Consider the following 13439-nt stretch of genomic DNA (forward strand, 5'->3'; position numbering starts at 1 on the left):
GAAAACAAAAAAAAAAGCAGGGAAGGAAAACCTCAAAAAGAAAAAAAAAGCGGGGAATGAAAACCTCAAAAGAAAAAAGAAAAATAGAGAGAAAAGAAGTCCCCTCGTCAAAAACAAAAGAAAGGGTTGATAGACAAAAACAAGGGAAGAAGTAACGTAAAAAAAGAGAAGTGAAGAAGGAAAGGTGCTAGGCTACCCACATACGCAGGAAACATGAGCAACGCCCCCGAAAAAAAAACATGAGCAACTCCAACGGTTCCCCTGTCTGTGAAGTAACCGCCGTTTACAAGAAATTGGAGCAAAAAAACATCTTCAACCGTTCTCGTAAACTGATTTATCTTTAGAGGATCCTGTAAAAGAGGTCATTTCTCCCCGCTGATTTATGGGGAGATGACCTTCTCATATCTTTTTGAAGGGATCATAACCGCTATGAAACTTCCACGTGCAACCTGTCAAACGCCCCCGCCCCACCGGAAACTCGCGGTGCGTCGGAGTGCTTCCGCTGCCACGCCAGGACGCCATCGTGTTGTCGCGCCACCATGCTGGATGGACGCCACCTCGCCACCGCGCCACTAAGCTAGGAGGACGTCGCGCCGCCGCCTCTCGTGCCGCCACACGCGGCCCCTCGCTGGCGGCACCAATCACCTGCGCCGCCGCCCGTTGATACGTCTCCAACGTATCTATAATTTTTTATTGTTTCATGCTATTATATTACCAATATAAGATGATTTATATGCAATTATATATCATTTTTTGGGACTAACCTAGTGCCCGTTGGCACTTGTTATTTTTTGTTGTACCAAACGAAGTCCAAACATGATGAAATTTTACGATGGTTAAACTTGACGATGTAACACCCCAAAAATTTAACCATGATTTGTTAGTTAAAATTTTGCCTTGGTAAATAAAATTTTCATTTTTCTGGATTTTCTTTGATTTCAGAACCACTCTTTTCTTTGATATTGTGGAGTTTTCACCTCAAGTGAAAACTTTTCAAAAACATTGTTGGACTTGCATATCTTCCCAAGATCATTTCTTTTTATCAGTGGAATTTTATTTCTACAAATTATTTCTTTCTGAGATTTATTCCTTTAAAATGATTTTTCATTAGTTTTAGAGCTCTATTTGCACTACAACCATTTGATAAATGCATTTAAAATTTTCACCAGAAATTGGGGATGTCATGTGATGTTCCTAAATCACTTTTATGCAAAAATATCTTTTAGTCATTGGAGATTTTGAGCCCTACCTCAAGTTTTCAAATCTGGTCCAGTTTGTAAGATTGCACTACAACCTATTTAAATATTTTTTTAAAGTTTCCATCAAAATTATGGGATGTTAGTAGGAGTATATTATTCAACTTTATGCAAAAACCCATTGGTGTTCTTTGAAAAAATTGAGCAAATCATCCTCATCTTCATTCTGGTCCAGCTTGGTGAATTGTACTGCAACCATATTTTTTCTTGTTCTTTTTGCCATGGGATTTGTCCTGCTTGAAGTACACCCTTCCAAACCCCTAAGTCCAGGAGTTTAGACCCATTGGAGTATTTTTGGTGCATGTATTAATGCCTTTTATTTTTTGTCCGGAACTGAAGATTTGCAAAACTTGCAGTAGCAAGTTTCTGGTTTTGCCCAAATGGCCTTGCCATCATCACCTACACCTAAAGAGACCCCAACCTAGAGATTTTGGCCACCCCAAAACATGCCTAGAAGCCCATGGCATTCTGTCAAACACTTTGTGTGCATAGCCAGATTTGACATGATTTTTAGTTTGCATTGTGAACTTGATCCTCTGAACCAACAAACTTGTCCACTAAGCTCCTAGCCACCCCTAACCCAGACCTGTTAACTACCAGCCTCGCTCAAGCCCTCTAGCACACGATGGCATTACGTCGAGCACTTGGTGTGCGTGCTCTGGGCACGGCCAGAGCGCGGGTTTTGCATGTGCATGCGCCCGAGTCGCCGCGTCTGGCCCTTGGCCTTTGCTCGCCTGCAGAGCGACGCCCGCCCTCATCCACTCATCAGAGTCATCCGGGTCACTCCTGGAGCCCCGCAGCGCCGCCGTCAGGTCGGCCATGGCAGCTAGCGGACGGCCGCAGTAGGCTACTGCCATGGACGGCGCCGCCCGAGCCACAGCCGCGCGCCAGCTGCCCCTGGAACAGCCCGAGCTTATCCTCAAGCACGTCCGCTAGCGCCCGTCGCCGCCACGCGCCCCCTGACTACAGAACAGCGGTTCGCCGACGATCTTATTCCCGGCCGCCGCGGAACCGACCTCGGCCGCCTATAAAAGGGGCCCCAAGCTCCTCCAAACCCACAGGCCACCTCAGGCCATTCCCCTAGTACTACCACGACCAGCAATCGATGGCGGGAGGCCTTCTTCCTCGTCTCCGGCCAGTTCGGCCGCCGCCACACTCCGGTGCTGTGCGTCGCGAACAGAGCCTCTCCAGTCCATCCAGTGTCACCGTTCTCCTCCCCTCGACCGTGCGGAGCTGCCCAGCCTCTCAGCTTCGACCGGGCAACACCGTAGCCCAAACCCCCAAATCCTCCCGAAGCCACCTCCGCCGCGGAGCTCGCCGCCGGCGACTCCCTTCGTCCCCGCCAGCCTGTCGACCACCGGGAGGACCGCCCTGGACTGACGGATCCATCCCTGCCCTCGCAACCCCGTGGGGACCCGCGGTTCGTCGACGGCGATCGCCGGAGCCCCGCCTCTGCTCGGCCAGAGGAGAAAGAAGACCGCGGGCGACTGGTCAAACCTGACCAGTGGGCCCCATGGACCCACTGTCAGTGACCCCGAGCCGGCCCGCGCTGTTTTAAGTGGAGGCGTAAACCCAGAAGTATGTCTCCTCCATCTCAAAAACGTATTCTTAATCAAACCGTTTTCTTTTTCTGTTTTATTTAAAAACAGAGTTTTGACTGAGCTTTGACTGGCTATACCTTTTAAAATATAAGTCCAGTTGATTTGATTCTTTTTCTGTTGTTTCTCAAATTTGGTCTAGTTTATTTTCATATTTATTTGAAAAATTTCCAAACAACTTTTTTTTACTATTTTGAAACTATGTGTTAATTCAAATTTTCTTAAATAGGAGTTTTGAAGAAGAAGGCAACTTTCAAAAAAAGTGCACCCCCACTTGCATACTCTTGAAGGCAAGCATTCTGAACCCTGGCATAATATTTTTTGTGAGTTGTTTGATACGGTTACAACCCCACCTTGACATGGAGCATTCGTTATTTTATGTGATGATATGTGAAGGAAATATGCCCCAGAGGCAATAATAAAGTTATTATTTATTTCCTTATATCATGATAAATGTTTATTATTCATGCTAGAATTGTATTAACCGGAAACATAATACTTGTGTGAATACATAGACAAACAGAGTGTTACTAGTATGCCTCTACTTGACTAGCTCATTAATCGAAGATGGTTATGTTTCCTAACCATAGACATGAGTTGTCATTTGATTAACGGGATCACATCATTAGGAGAATGATGTGATTGACATGACCCATTCCATTAGCTTAGTACCCGATCGTTTAGTATGTTGCTATTGCTTTCTTCATGACTTATACATGTTCCTATGACTATGAGATTATGCAACTCCCGTTTACCGGAGGAACACTTTGTGTGCTACCAAACGTCACAAGGTAACTGGGTGATTATAAAGGTGCTCTACAGGTGTCTCCAAAGGTACATGTTGGGTTGGCGTATTTCGAGATTAGGATTTGTCACTCCGATTGTCGGAGAGGTATCTCTGGGCCCTCTCGGTAATGCACATCACTTAAGCCTTGCAAGCATTGCAACTAATAAGTTAGTTGTGGGATGATGTATTACGGAATGAGTAAAGAGACTTGCCAGTAACGAGATTGAACTAGGTATTGAGATACCAACGATCGAATCTCGGGCAAGTAACATACCGATGACAAAGGGAACAACGTATGTTGTTATGCGGTCTGACTGATAAAGATCTTTGTAGAATATGTGGGAGCCAATATGAGCATCCAGGTTCCGCTATTGGTTATTGACCGGAGACATGTCTCGGTCATGTCTACATTGTTCTCGAACCCGTAGGGTCCGCACGCTTAACGTTACGATGACAGTTTCATTATGAGTTTATATGTTTTGATGCACCGAAGGTTGTTCGGAGTCCCGGATGTGATCACGAACATGACGAGGAGTCTCGAAATGGTAGATACATAAAGATTGATATATTGGGCGATTATATTCGGACACCGGAAGTGTTCCGGGTGATTTCGGAGAAAACCGGAGTGCCGGAGGGTTACCGGAACCCCCCCGGGAGAAGTAATGGGCCTTATGGACCTTAGTGGAGAGAGAGAGTGGCAGCCAGGGTGGGCCACGCGCCCCCTCCCCCTCTGGTCCGAATTGGACTAGGAGAGGGGGGGCGGCGCCCCCTTTCCTTCTCCCTCTTCCCCTTCCTTTCCCCCTCCTAGTAGGAGTAGGAAAGAGGGGAGTCCTACTCCTACTAGGAGGAGGACTCCTCCTCCTGGCGCGCCCTGCAAGGGCCGGCTGGCCTCCCCCCTTGCTCCTTTATATACGGGGTGAGGGGGCACCCCAAGACACACAAGTTGATCTTCGTGATCGTTCCTTAGCCGTGTGCGGTGCCCCCTTCCACCATATCCCACCTCGGTCATATCGTAGCGGTGCTTAGGCGAAGCCCTGCGATGGTAGAACACCAAGATCGTCACCACGCCGTCGTGCTGATGGAACTCTTCCCCGACACTTTGCTGGATCGGAGTCCGGCGATCGTCATCGAGCTGAACATGTGCAAGAACTCGGAGGTGCCGTAGTTTCGGTGCTTGATCGGTCGGGCCATGAAGACGTACGACTACATCAACCGCGTTGTTATAACGCTTCCGCTGTCGGTCTACGAGGGTACGTAGACAACACTCTCCCCTCTCGTTGCTATGTATCACCATGATCTTGTGTGTGCGTAGGAATTTTTTTGAAATTACTACGTTCCCCAATAGTGGTATCAGAGCCTGGTTCTATGCGTAGATGTCATATGCCGAGTAGAACACAAGTGAGTTGTGGGCGATATAAGTCATACTGCTTACCAGCATGTCATACTTTGGTTCGGCGGTATTGTTGGATGAAGCGGCCCGGACCGACATTACGCATACGCTTACGCGAGACTGGTTCTACCGACGTGCTTTGCACACAGGTGGCTGGCGGGTGTCAGTTTCTCCAACTTTAGTTGAACCGAGTGTGGCTACGCCCGGTCTTTGCGAAGGTTAAAACAACACCAACTTGACAAACTATCGTTGTGGTTTTCATGCGTAGGTAAGAACGGTTCATGCTAAGCCCGTAGCAGCCACGTAAAAATTGCAACAACAAAGTAGAGGACGTCTAACTTGTCTTTGCAGGGCATGTTGTGATATGATATGGTCAAGTCATGATGCTAAATTTTATTGTATCAGATGATCATGTTTTGTAACCGAGTTATCGGCAACTGGCAGGAGCCATATGGTTGTCGCTTTATTGTATGCAATGCAATCGCCCTGTAATGCTTTACTTTATCACTAAGCGGTAGCGATAGTTGTAGAAGCATAAGATTGGCGAGATGACAACGATGCTATGATGAAGATCAAGGTGTCGCGCCGGTGACGATGGTGATCATGATGGTGCTTCAGAGATGGAGATCGCAAGCACAAGATGATGATGACCATATCATATCACTTATATTGATTGCATGTGATGTTTATCTTTTATGCATCTTATCTTGCTTTGATTGACGGTAGCATTATAAGATGATTCCTCACTAAATTTCAAGATAAAAGTGTTCTCCCTGAGTATGCACCGTTGCCAAAGTTCGTCGTGCCCAGACACCACGTGATGATCGGGTGTGATAAGCTCCGCGTCCATCTACAACGGGTGCAAGCCAGTTTTGCACATGCAGGATACTCAGGTTAAACTTGACGAGCCTAGCATATGCAGATATGGCCTCGGAACACTGAGACCGAAAGGTCGTGCGTGAATCATATAGTGGATATGATCAACATAGTGATGTTCACCATTGAAAGCTACTCCATTTCACGTGATGATCGGTTATGGTTTAGTTGATTTGGATCACGTGATCACTTAGATGATTAGAGGGATGTCTTTCTAAGTGGGAGTTATTAAGTAATATGATTAATTGAACTTAAATTTATCATGAACTTAGTACCTGATAGTATTTTGCTCGTCTATGTTTGATTGTAGATAGATGGCCCGTGGTGTTGTTCCGTTGAATTTTAATGCGTTCCTTGAGAAAGCAAAGTTGAAAGATGATGGTAGCAATTACACGGACTAGGTCCGTAACTTGAGGATTATCCTCATTGTTGCACAGAAGAATTACGTTCTGGAAGCACCGCTGGGTGCCAGGCCTGCTGCTGGAGCAACACCAGATGTTATGAACGTCTGGCAGAGCAAAGCTGATGACTACTCTATAGTTCAGTGTGCCATGCTTTACGGCTTAGAACCAGGTCTTCAAAGACGTTTTGAATGTCATGGAGCATATGAGATGTTCCAGGAGTTGAAGTTAATATTTCAAGCAAATGCCCGGATTGAGAGATATGAAGTCTCCAATAAGTTCTACAGCTGCAAGATGGAGGAGAACAGTTCTGTCAGTGAGCATATACTCAAAATGTCTGGGTATAATAATCACTTTATTCAACTGGGAGTTAATCTTCTGGATGATAGCGTCATTGACAGAATTCTCCAATCACTGCCACCAAGCTACAAGATCTTTGTGATGAACTATAATATGCAAGGGATGGAAAAGACTATTCCCGAGCTCTTCGCGATGCTAAAAGCCGCGGAGGTAGAAATCAAGAAGGAGCATCAAGTGTTGATGGTCAACAAGACCACTAGTTTCAAGAAAAAGGGCAAGGGGAAGAAAAAGGGGAACTTCAAGCAGAACAGCAAGCAAGTTGCTGCTCAGGAGAAGAAACCCAAGTCTGGACCTAAGCCTGAAACTGAGTGCTTCTACTGCAAGCAGACTGGTCACTGGAAGCGGAACTGCCCCAAGTATTTGGCGGATAAGAAGGATGGCAAGGTGAACAAAGGTATATGTGATATACATGTTATTGATGTGTACCTTACTAGAGCTCGTAGTAGCACTTGGGTATTTGATACTGGTTCTGTTGCTAATATTTGCAACTCAAAACAGGGACTACGGATTAAGCAAACACTGGCGAAGGATGAGGTGATGATGCGCGTGGGAAATGGTTCCAAAGTCGATGTGATCGCGGTCGACACGCTACCTCTACATCTACCATCGGGATTAGTATTAGACCTAAATAATTGTTATTTGGTGCCAGCATTGAGAATGAACATTATATCTGGATCTTGTTTGATGCGAGACGGTTATTCATTTAAATCAGAGAATAATGGTTATCCTATTTATATGAGTAATATCTTTTATGGTCATGCACCCTTGAAGAGTGGTCTATTTTTGATGAATCTCGATAGTAGTGATACACATATTCATAATGTTGAAGCCAAAAGATGCAGAGTTGATAATGATAGTGCAACTTATTTGTGGCACTGCTGTTTAGGTCATATCGGTGTAAAGCGCATGAAGAAACTCCATACTGATGGACTTTTGGAACCACTTGATTATGAATCACTTGGTACTTGCGAACCGTGCCTCATGGGCAAGATGACTAAAACGCCGTTCTCCGGTACTATGGAGAGAGCAACAGATTTGTTGGAAATCATACGTATAGATGTATGTGGTCCGATGAATGTTGAAGCTCGTGGCAGATATCGTTATTTTCCCACCTTCACAGATGATTTAAGCAGGTATGGGTATATCTACTTAATGAAGCATAAGTCTGAAACATTTGAAAAGTTTAAGGAATTTCAGAGTGAAGTTGAAAATCATCATAACAAGAAAATAAAGTTTCTACGATCTGATCGTGGAGGAGAATATTTGAGTTACGAGTTTGGTCTACATTTGAAACAATGCGGAATAGTTTCACAACTCACGCCACCCAGAACACCATAGCGTAATGGTGTGTACGAACGTCGTAATCGTACCTTACTTGATATGGTGCGATCTATGATGTCTCTTACAGATTTACCGCTATTGTTTTGGGGTTATGCTTTAGAGACGACCGCATTCACGTTAAATAGGGCACCATCGAAATCCGTTGAGATGACGCCTTATGAACTATGGTTTGGCAAGAAACCAAAGTTGTCGTTTCTCAAAGTTTGGGCCTGCGATGCTTATGTGAAAAAGTTTCAACCTGATAAGCTCGAACCCAAATCGGAGAAATGTGTCTTCATAGGATACCCAAAAGAGACAGTTGGGTACACCTTCTATCACAGATCCGAAGGCAAAACATTTGTTGCTAAAAATGGATCCTTTCTAGAGAAGGAGTTTCTCTCAAAAGAAGTGAGTGGGAGGAAAGTAGAACTTGATGAGGTAACTGTACCTGCTCCCTTATTGGAAAGTAGTACATCACAGAAATCGGTTTCTGTGACACCTACACCAATTAGTGAGGAAGCTAATGATGATGATCATGAAACTTCAGATCAAGTTACTACTGAACCTCGTAGATCAACCAGAGTAAGATCCGCACAAGAGTGGTACGGTAATCCTGTTCTGGAAGTCATGCTACTAGATCATGATGAACCTACAAACTATGAAGAAGCGATGGTGAGCCCAGATTCCGCAAAATGGCTTGAAGCCATGAAATCTGAGATGGGATCCATGTATGAGAACAAAGTGTGGACTTTGGTTGACTTGCCCGATGATCGGCAAGCAATTGAGAATAAATGGATCTTCAAGAAGAAGACTGACGCTGACGGTAATGTTACTGTCTACAAAGCTCGACTTATTGCAAAAGGTTTTCGACAAGTTCAAGGGATTGACTACGATGAGACCTTCTCACCCGTAGCGATGCTTAAGTCTGTCCGAATCATGTTAGCAATTGCCGCATTTTATGATTATGAAATTTAGCAGATGGATGTCAAAACTGCATTCCTGAATGGATTTCGAAAGAAGAGTTGTATATGATGCAACCAGAAGGTTTTGTCAATCCAAAGGGAGCTAACAAAGTGTGCAAGCTCCAGCGATCCATTTATGGACTGGTGAAAGCCTCTCGGAGTTGGAATAAACACTTTGATAGTGTGATCAAAGCATTTGGTTTTGTACAGGCTTTTGGAGAAGCCTGTATTTACAAGAAAGTGAGTGGGAGCTCTGTAGCATTTTTGATATTATATGTGGATGACATATTGCTGATCGGAAATGATATAGAATTTCTGGATAGCATAAAGGGATACTTGAATAAGAGTTTTTCAATGAAATACCTCGGTGAAGCTGCTTACATATTGGGCATTAAGATCTATAGAGATAGATCAAGACGCTTAATTGGACTTTCACAAAGCACATACCTTGACAAAGTTTTGAAGAAGTTCAAAATGGATCAAGCAAAGAAAGGGTTCTTGCCTGTGTTACAAGGTGTGAAGTTGAGTAAGACTCAATGCCCGACCACTGCAAAAGATAGAGAAAAGATGAAAGAAGTTCCCTATGCTTCAACCATAGGCTCTATCATGTATGCAATGCTGTGTACCAGACCTGATGTGTGCCTTGCTATAAGTCTAGCAGGGAGGTACCAAAGTAATCCAGGAGTGGATCACTGGACAACGGTCAAGAACATCCTGAAATACCTAAAAAGGACTAAGGATATGTTTCTCGTATATGGAGGTGACAAAGAGCTCATCGTAAATGGTTATGTTGATGCAAGCTTTGACACTGATCCGGATGATTCTAAATCGCAAACCGGATATGTGTTTACATTAAACGGTGGAGCTGTTAGTTGGTGCAGTTCTAAACAAAGCGTCGTGGCGGGATCTACATGTGAAGCGGAGTACATAGCTGCTTCGGAAGCAGCAAACGAAGGAGTCTGGATGAAGGAGTTCATATCCGATCTAGGTGTCATACCTAGTGCATCGGGTCCAACAAAAATCTTTTGTGACAATACTGGTGCAATTGCCTTGGCAAAGGAATCCAGATTTCACAAGAGAACCAAGCACATCAAGACACGCTTCAATTCCATCCGGGATCTAGTCCAGGTGGGAGACATAGAGATTTGCAAGATACATACGGATCTGAATGTAGCAGACCCGTTGACTAAGCCTCTTCCACGAGCAAAACATGATCAGCACCAAGGCTTCATGGGTGTTAGAATCATTACTGTGTAATCTAGATTATTGACTCTAGTGCAAGTGGGAGACTGAAGGAAATATGCCCTAGAGGCAATAATAAAGTTATTATTTATTTCCTTATATCATGATAAATGTTTATTATTCATGCTAGAATTGTATTAACCGGAAACATAATACTTGTGTGAATACATAGACAAACAAAGTGTCACTAGTATGCCTCTACTTGACTAGCTCGTTAATCGAAGATGGTTATGTTTCCTAACCATAGACATGAGTTGTCATTTGATTAATGGGATCACATCATTATTAGAATGATGTGATTGACATGACCCATTCCATTAGCTTAGCACCCGATCGTTTAGTATGTTGCTATTGCTTTGTTCATGACTTATACATGTTTCTATGACTATGAGATTATGCAACTCCCGTTTACCGGAGGAACACTTTGTGTGCTACCAAACGTCACAACGTAACTGGGTGATTATAAAGGTGCTCTACAGGTGTCTCCAAAGGTACATGTTGGGTTGGCGTATTTCGAGATTAGGATTTGTCACTCCAATTGTCGGAGAGGTATATCTGGGCCCTCTCGATAATGCACATCACTTAAGCCTTGCAAGCATTGCAACTAATAAGTTAGTTGCGGGATGATGTATTACAGAACGAGTAAAGAGACTTGCCAGTAACGAGATTGAACTAGGTATTGAGATACCGATGATCGAATCTTGGGCAAGTAACATACCGATTACAAAGGGAACAATGTATGTTGTTATGCGGTCTGACCGATAAAGATCTTCATAGAATATGTGGGAGCCAATATGAGCATCCAGGTTCCGCTATTGGTTATTGACCGGAGACATGTCTCGGTCATGTCTACATTGTTCTCGAACCCGTAGGGTCCGCACGCTTAACGTTACGATGACAGTTTCATTATGATTTTATATGTTTTGATGTACCGAAGGTTGTTCGGAGTCCCGGATGTGATCACAGACATGACAAGGAGTCTCGAAATGGTCGAGACATAAAGATGGATATATTGGAGGACTATATTCGGACACCGGAAGTGTTCCGGGTGATTTCGGAGAAACCCGGAGTGCCTGAGGGTTACCGGAACCCCCCCGGGAGAAGTAATGGGCCTTATGGGCCTTAGTGGAGAGAGAGAGAGGGGTGGCCAGGGTGGGCCGCACGCCCTTCCCCCTCTGGTCCGAATTGGACTAGGAGAGGGGGGGCGGCGCCCCCCTTTCCTTCTCCCTCTTCCCCTTCCTTTGCCCCTCCTAGTAGGAGTAGGAAAGAGGGGAGTCCTACTCCTACTAGGAGGAGAACTCCTCCTCCTGGCGCGCCCTACAAGGGCCGGCCGGCCTCCCCCCTTGCTCCTTTATATACGGGGGCAAGGGGGCACCCCAAGACACACAAGTTGATCTTCGTGATCGTTCCTTAGCTGTGTGCGGTGCCCCCTTCCACCATATCCCACCTCGGTCATATCGTAGTGGTGCTTAGGCGAAGCCCTGCGATAGTAGAACATCAAGATCGTCACCACGCTGTCGTGCTGACGGAACTCTTCCCCGACACTTTGCTGGATCGGAGTCCGGGGATCGTCATCGAGCTGAACGTGTGCAAGAACTCGGAGGTGCCGTAGTTTCGGTGCTTGATCGGTCGGGCCGTGAAGACGTATGACTACATCAACCGCGTTGTTATAACGCTTCCGCTGTCGATCTACGAGGGTATGTAGACAACACTCTCCCCTCTCGTTGCTATGTATCACCATGATCTTGTGTGTGCGTAGGATTTTTTTTGAAATTACTACGTTTCCCAACAATATGATCATATGCATGAGTGCATAATGAAGATTCTTTGTTGTTGGAAATGGATATGCTTGTGATAGTAATCACCCTCGTATGACTTTCATGCCTATTGGAAGGAATCTGGGAAAGACTCTGTCTTGGGTAGACACAAGCTTGTCCCTAGTTCGTCGTCGAGACGGTTGTGTCCGGTATGGCATGATGAGGTATGATGAGAGGTGATTCTGTCTGGTGGTTGAAATATATTTGTTATGCTAATCATGCAGGGAATACTGAAACCTCCTGAGTCGACCATAGATCGAGTCTTGTTCCAGTAACCCCCATACTTGTTTCGTGCTACCACTTGTCCCTGCCATAGGTAGGGTACGGTTCAGTAAGTTGTCAATCCCTTTCTAGCACACACCGTATAGAGAGGCCATGGTGGAATATACCGACTGCAGCCAGTAGGCATGCCAACTAGTCCGGGGGCATGGGTGTTTTCGGTTGGAGCCGAAGGGGTAGCTCCCCTAGTTTGCGCGCGTTATAAATTTTGTGATCCCATGCTAGTCGAGGTTGTAGCCTCCCCACTTAGAGTTTCGCTTAACATGTCTCGTGGGTGATTCCAGACACCGGTAAAGTTAAGCTGGTGTGTGCGAGTCAGGTGTGTTTTCAATTAAAAGACCATAGACGGAATTAGTCCCGATGGACTAAAGGAATCCGTTACCCGTGGGTAAAGAGTACACCCTCTGCAGAGATTATATCTATTCGAATAGTCGTGTCCATGGTTAAGGACTACAGTCTGGGATGGGTCAAGTGTCGGTCTTAGTGTCGGTGTTCGGAGGAAAGATGGCTAAACCAAAACATGGATCATGACATGTGACTCATGATGATTATGATTATCATTATTATGGACTAACCATTTACATTATTTGAATTATTGAGTATCCCTGGGACGGTTCTACCTCCTGGATATTCACTGCGATTATTCTCATATAAGCCCTTTATGTGGTGTCGCGGAGACGCCCGACTGTGGCATGCTTATTATTCTATTACTTTATAAAGCCCTTTATGTGGTGTCGCAGAGACGCCCGACTGTGGCATGCTTGTTATTCATTTACTTTATAAAGCCCTTTATGTGGTGTCGCACAGACGCCCGACTGTGGCATGTTTGCTACTTATTTCCTTTATAAGCCCTTTATGTGACGCCGGTCAGACGCCCGACTGAGGCATGCTTTATATTATTATCCTTTCGAGGCGTCGCTTCAGACACTCGATCGGTGCATTCTATTTCTACTCCCTTATTGCATATTCATGTTGTAGATGAATAACCTGCTGCGTGCATCATGGATGTTTATTTTGTAACAGAGGTGTGATCATAGAATATTTCAGAGCATGATTATCATTTGTTATATTATACATGTGTTCATAATGTTTGCGAGTACATTCAGAAGTACTCACTGGCTTGTCCCTGGCTATTGTCTTGGCCAGATTTC

This window comes from Triticum dicoccoides, chromosome 2A, assembly GCF_002162155.2.
Source record: "Triticum dicoccoides isolate Atlit2015 ecotype Zavitan chromosome 2A, WEW_v2.0, whole genome shotgun sequence".
Lineage (NCBI taxonomy): Eukaryota > Viridiplantae > Streptophyta > Magnoliopsida > Poales > Poaceae > Triticum > Triticum dicoccoides.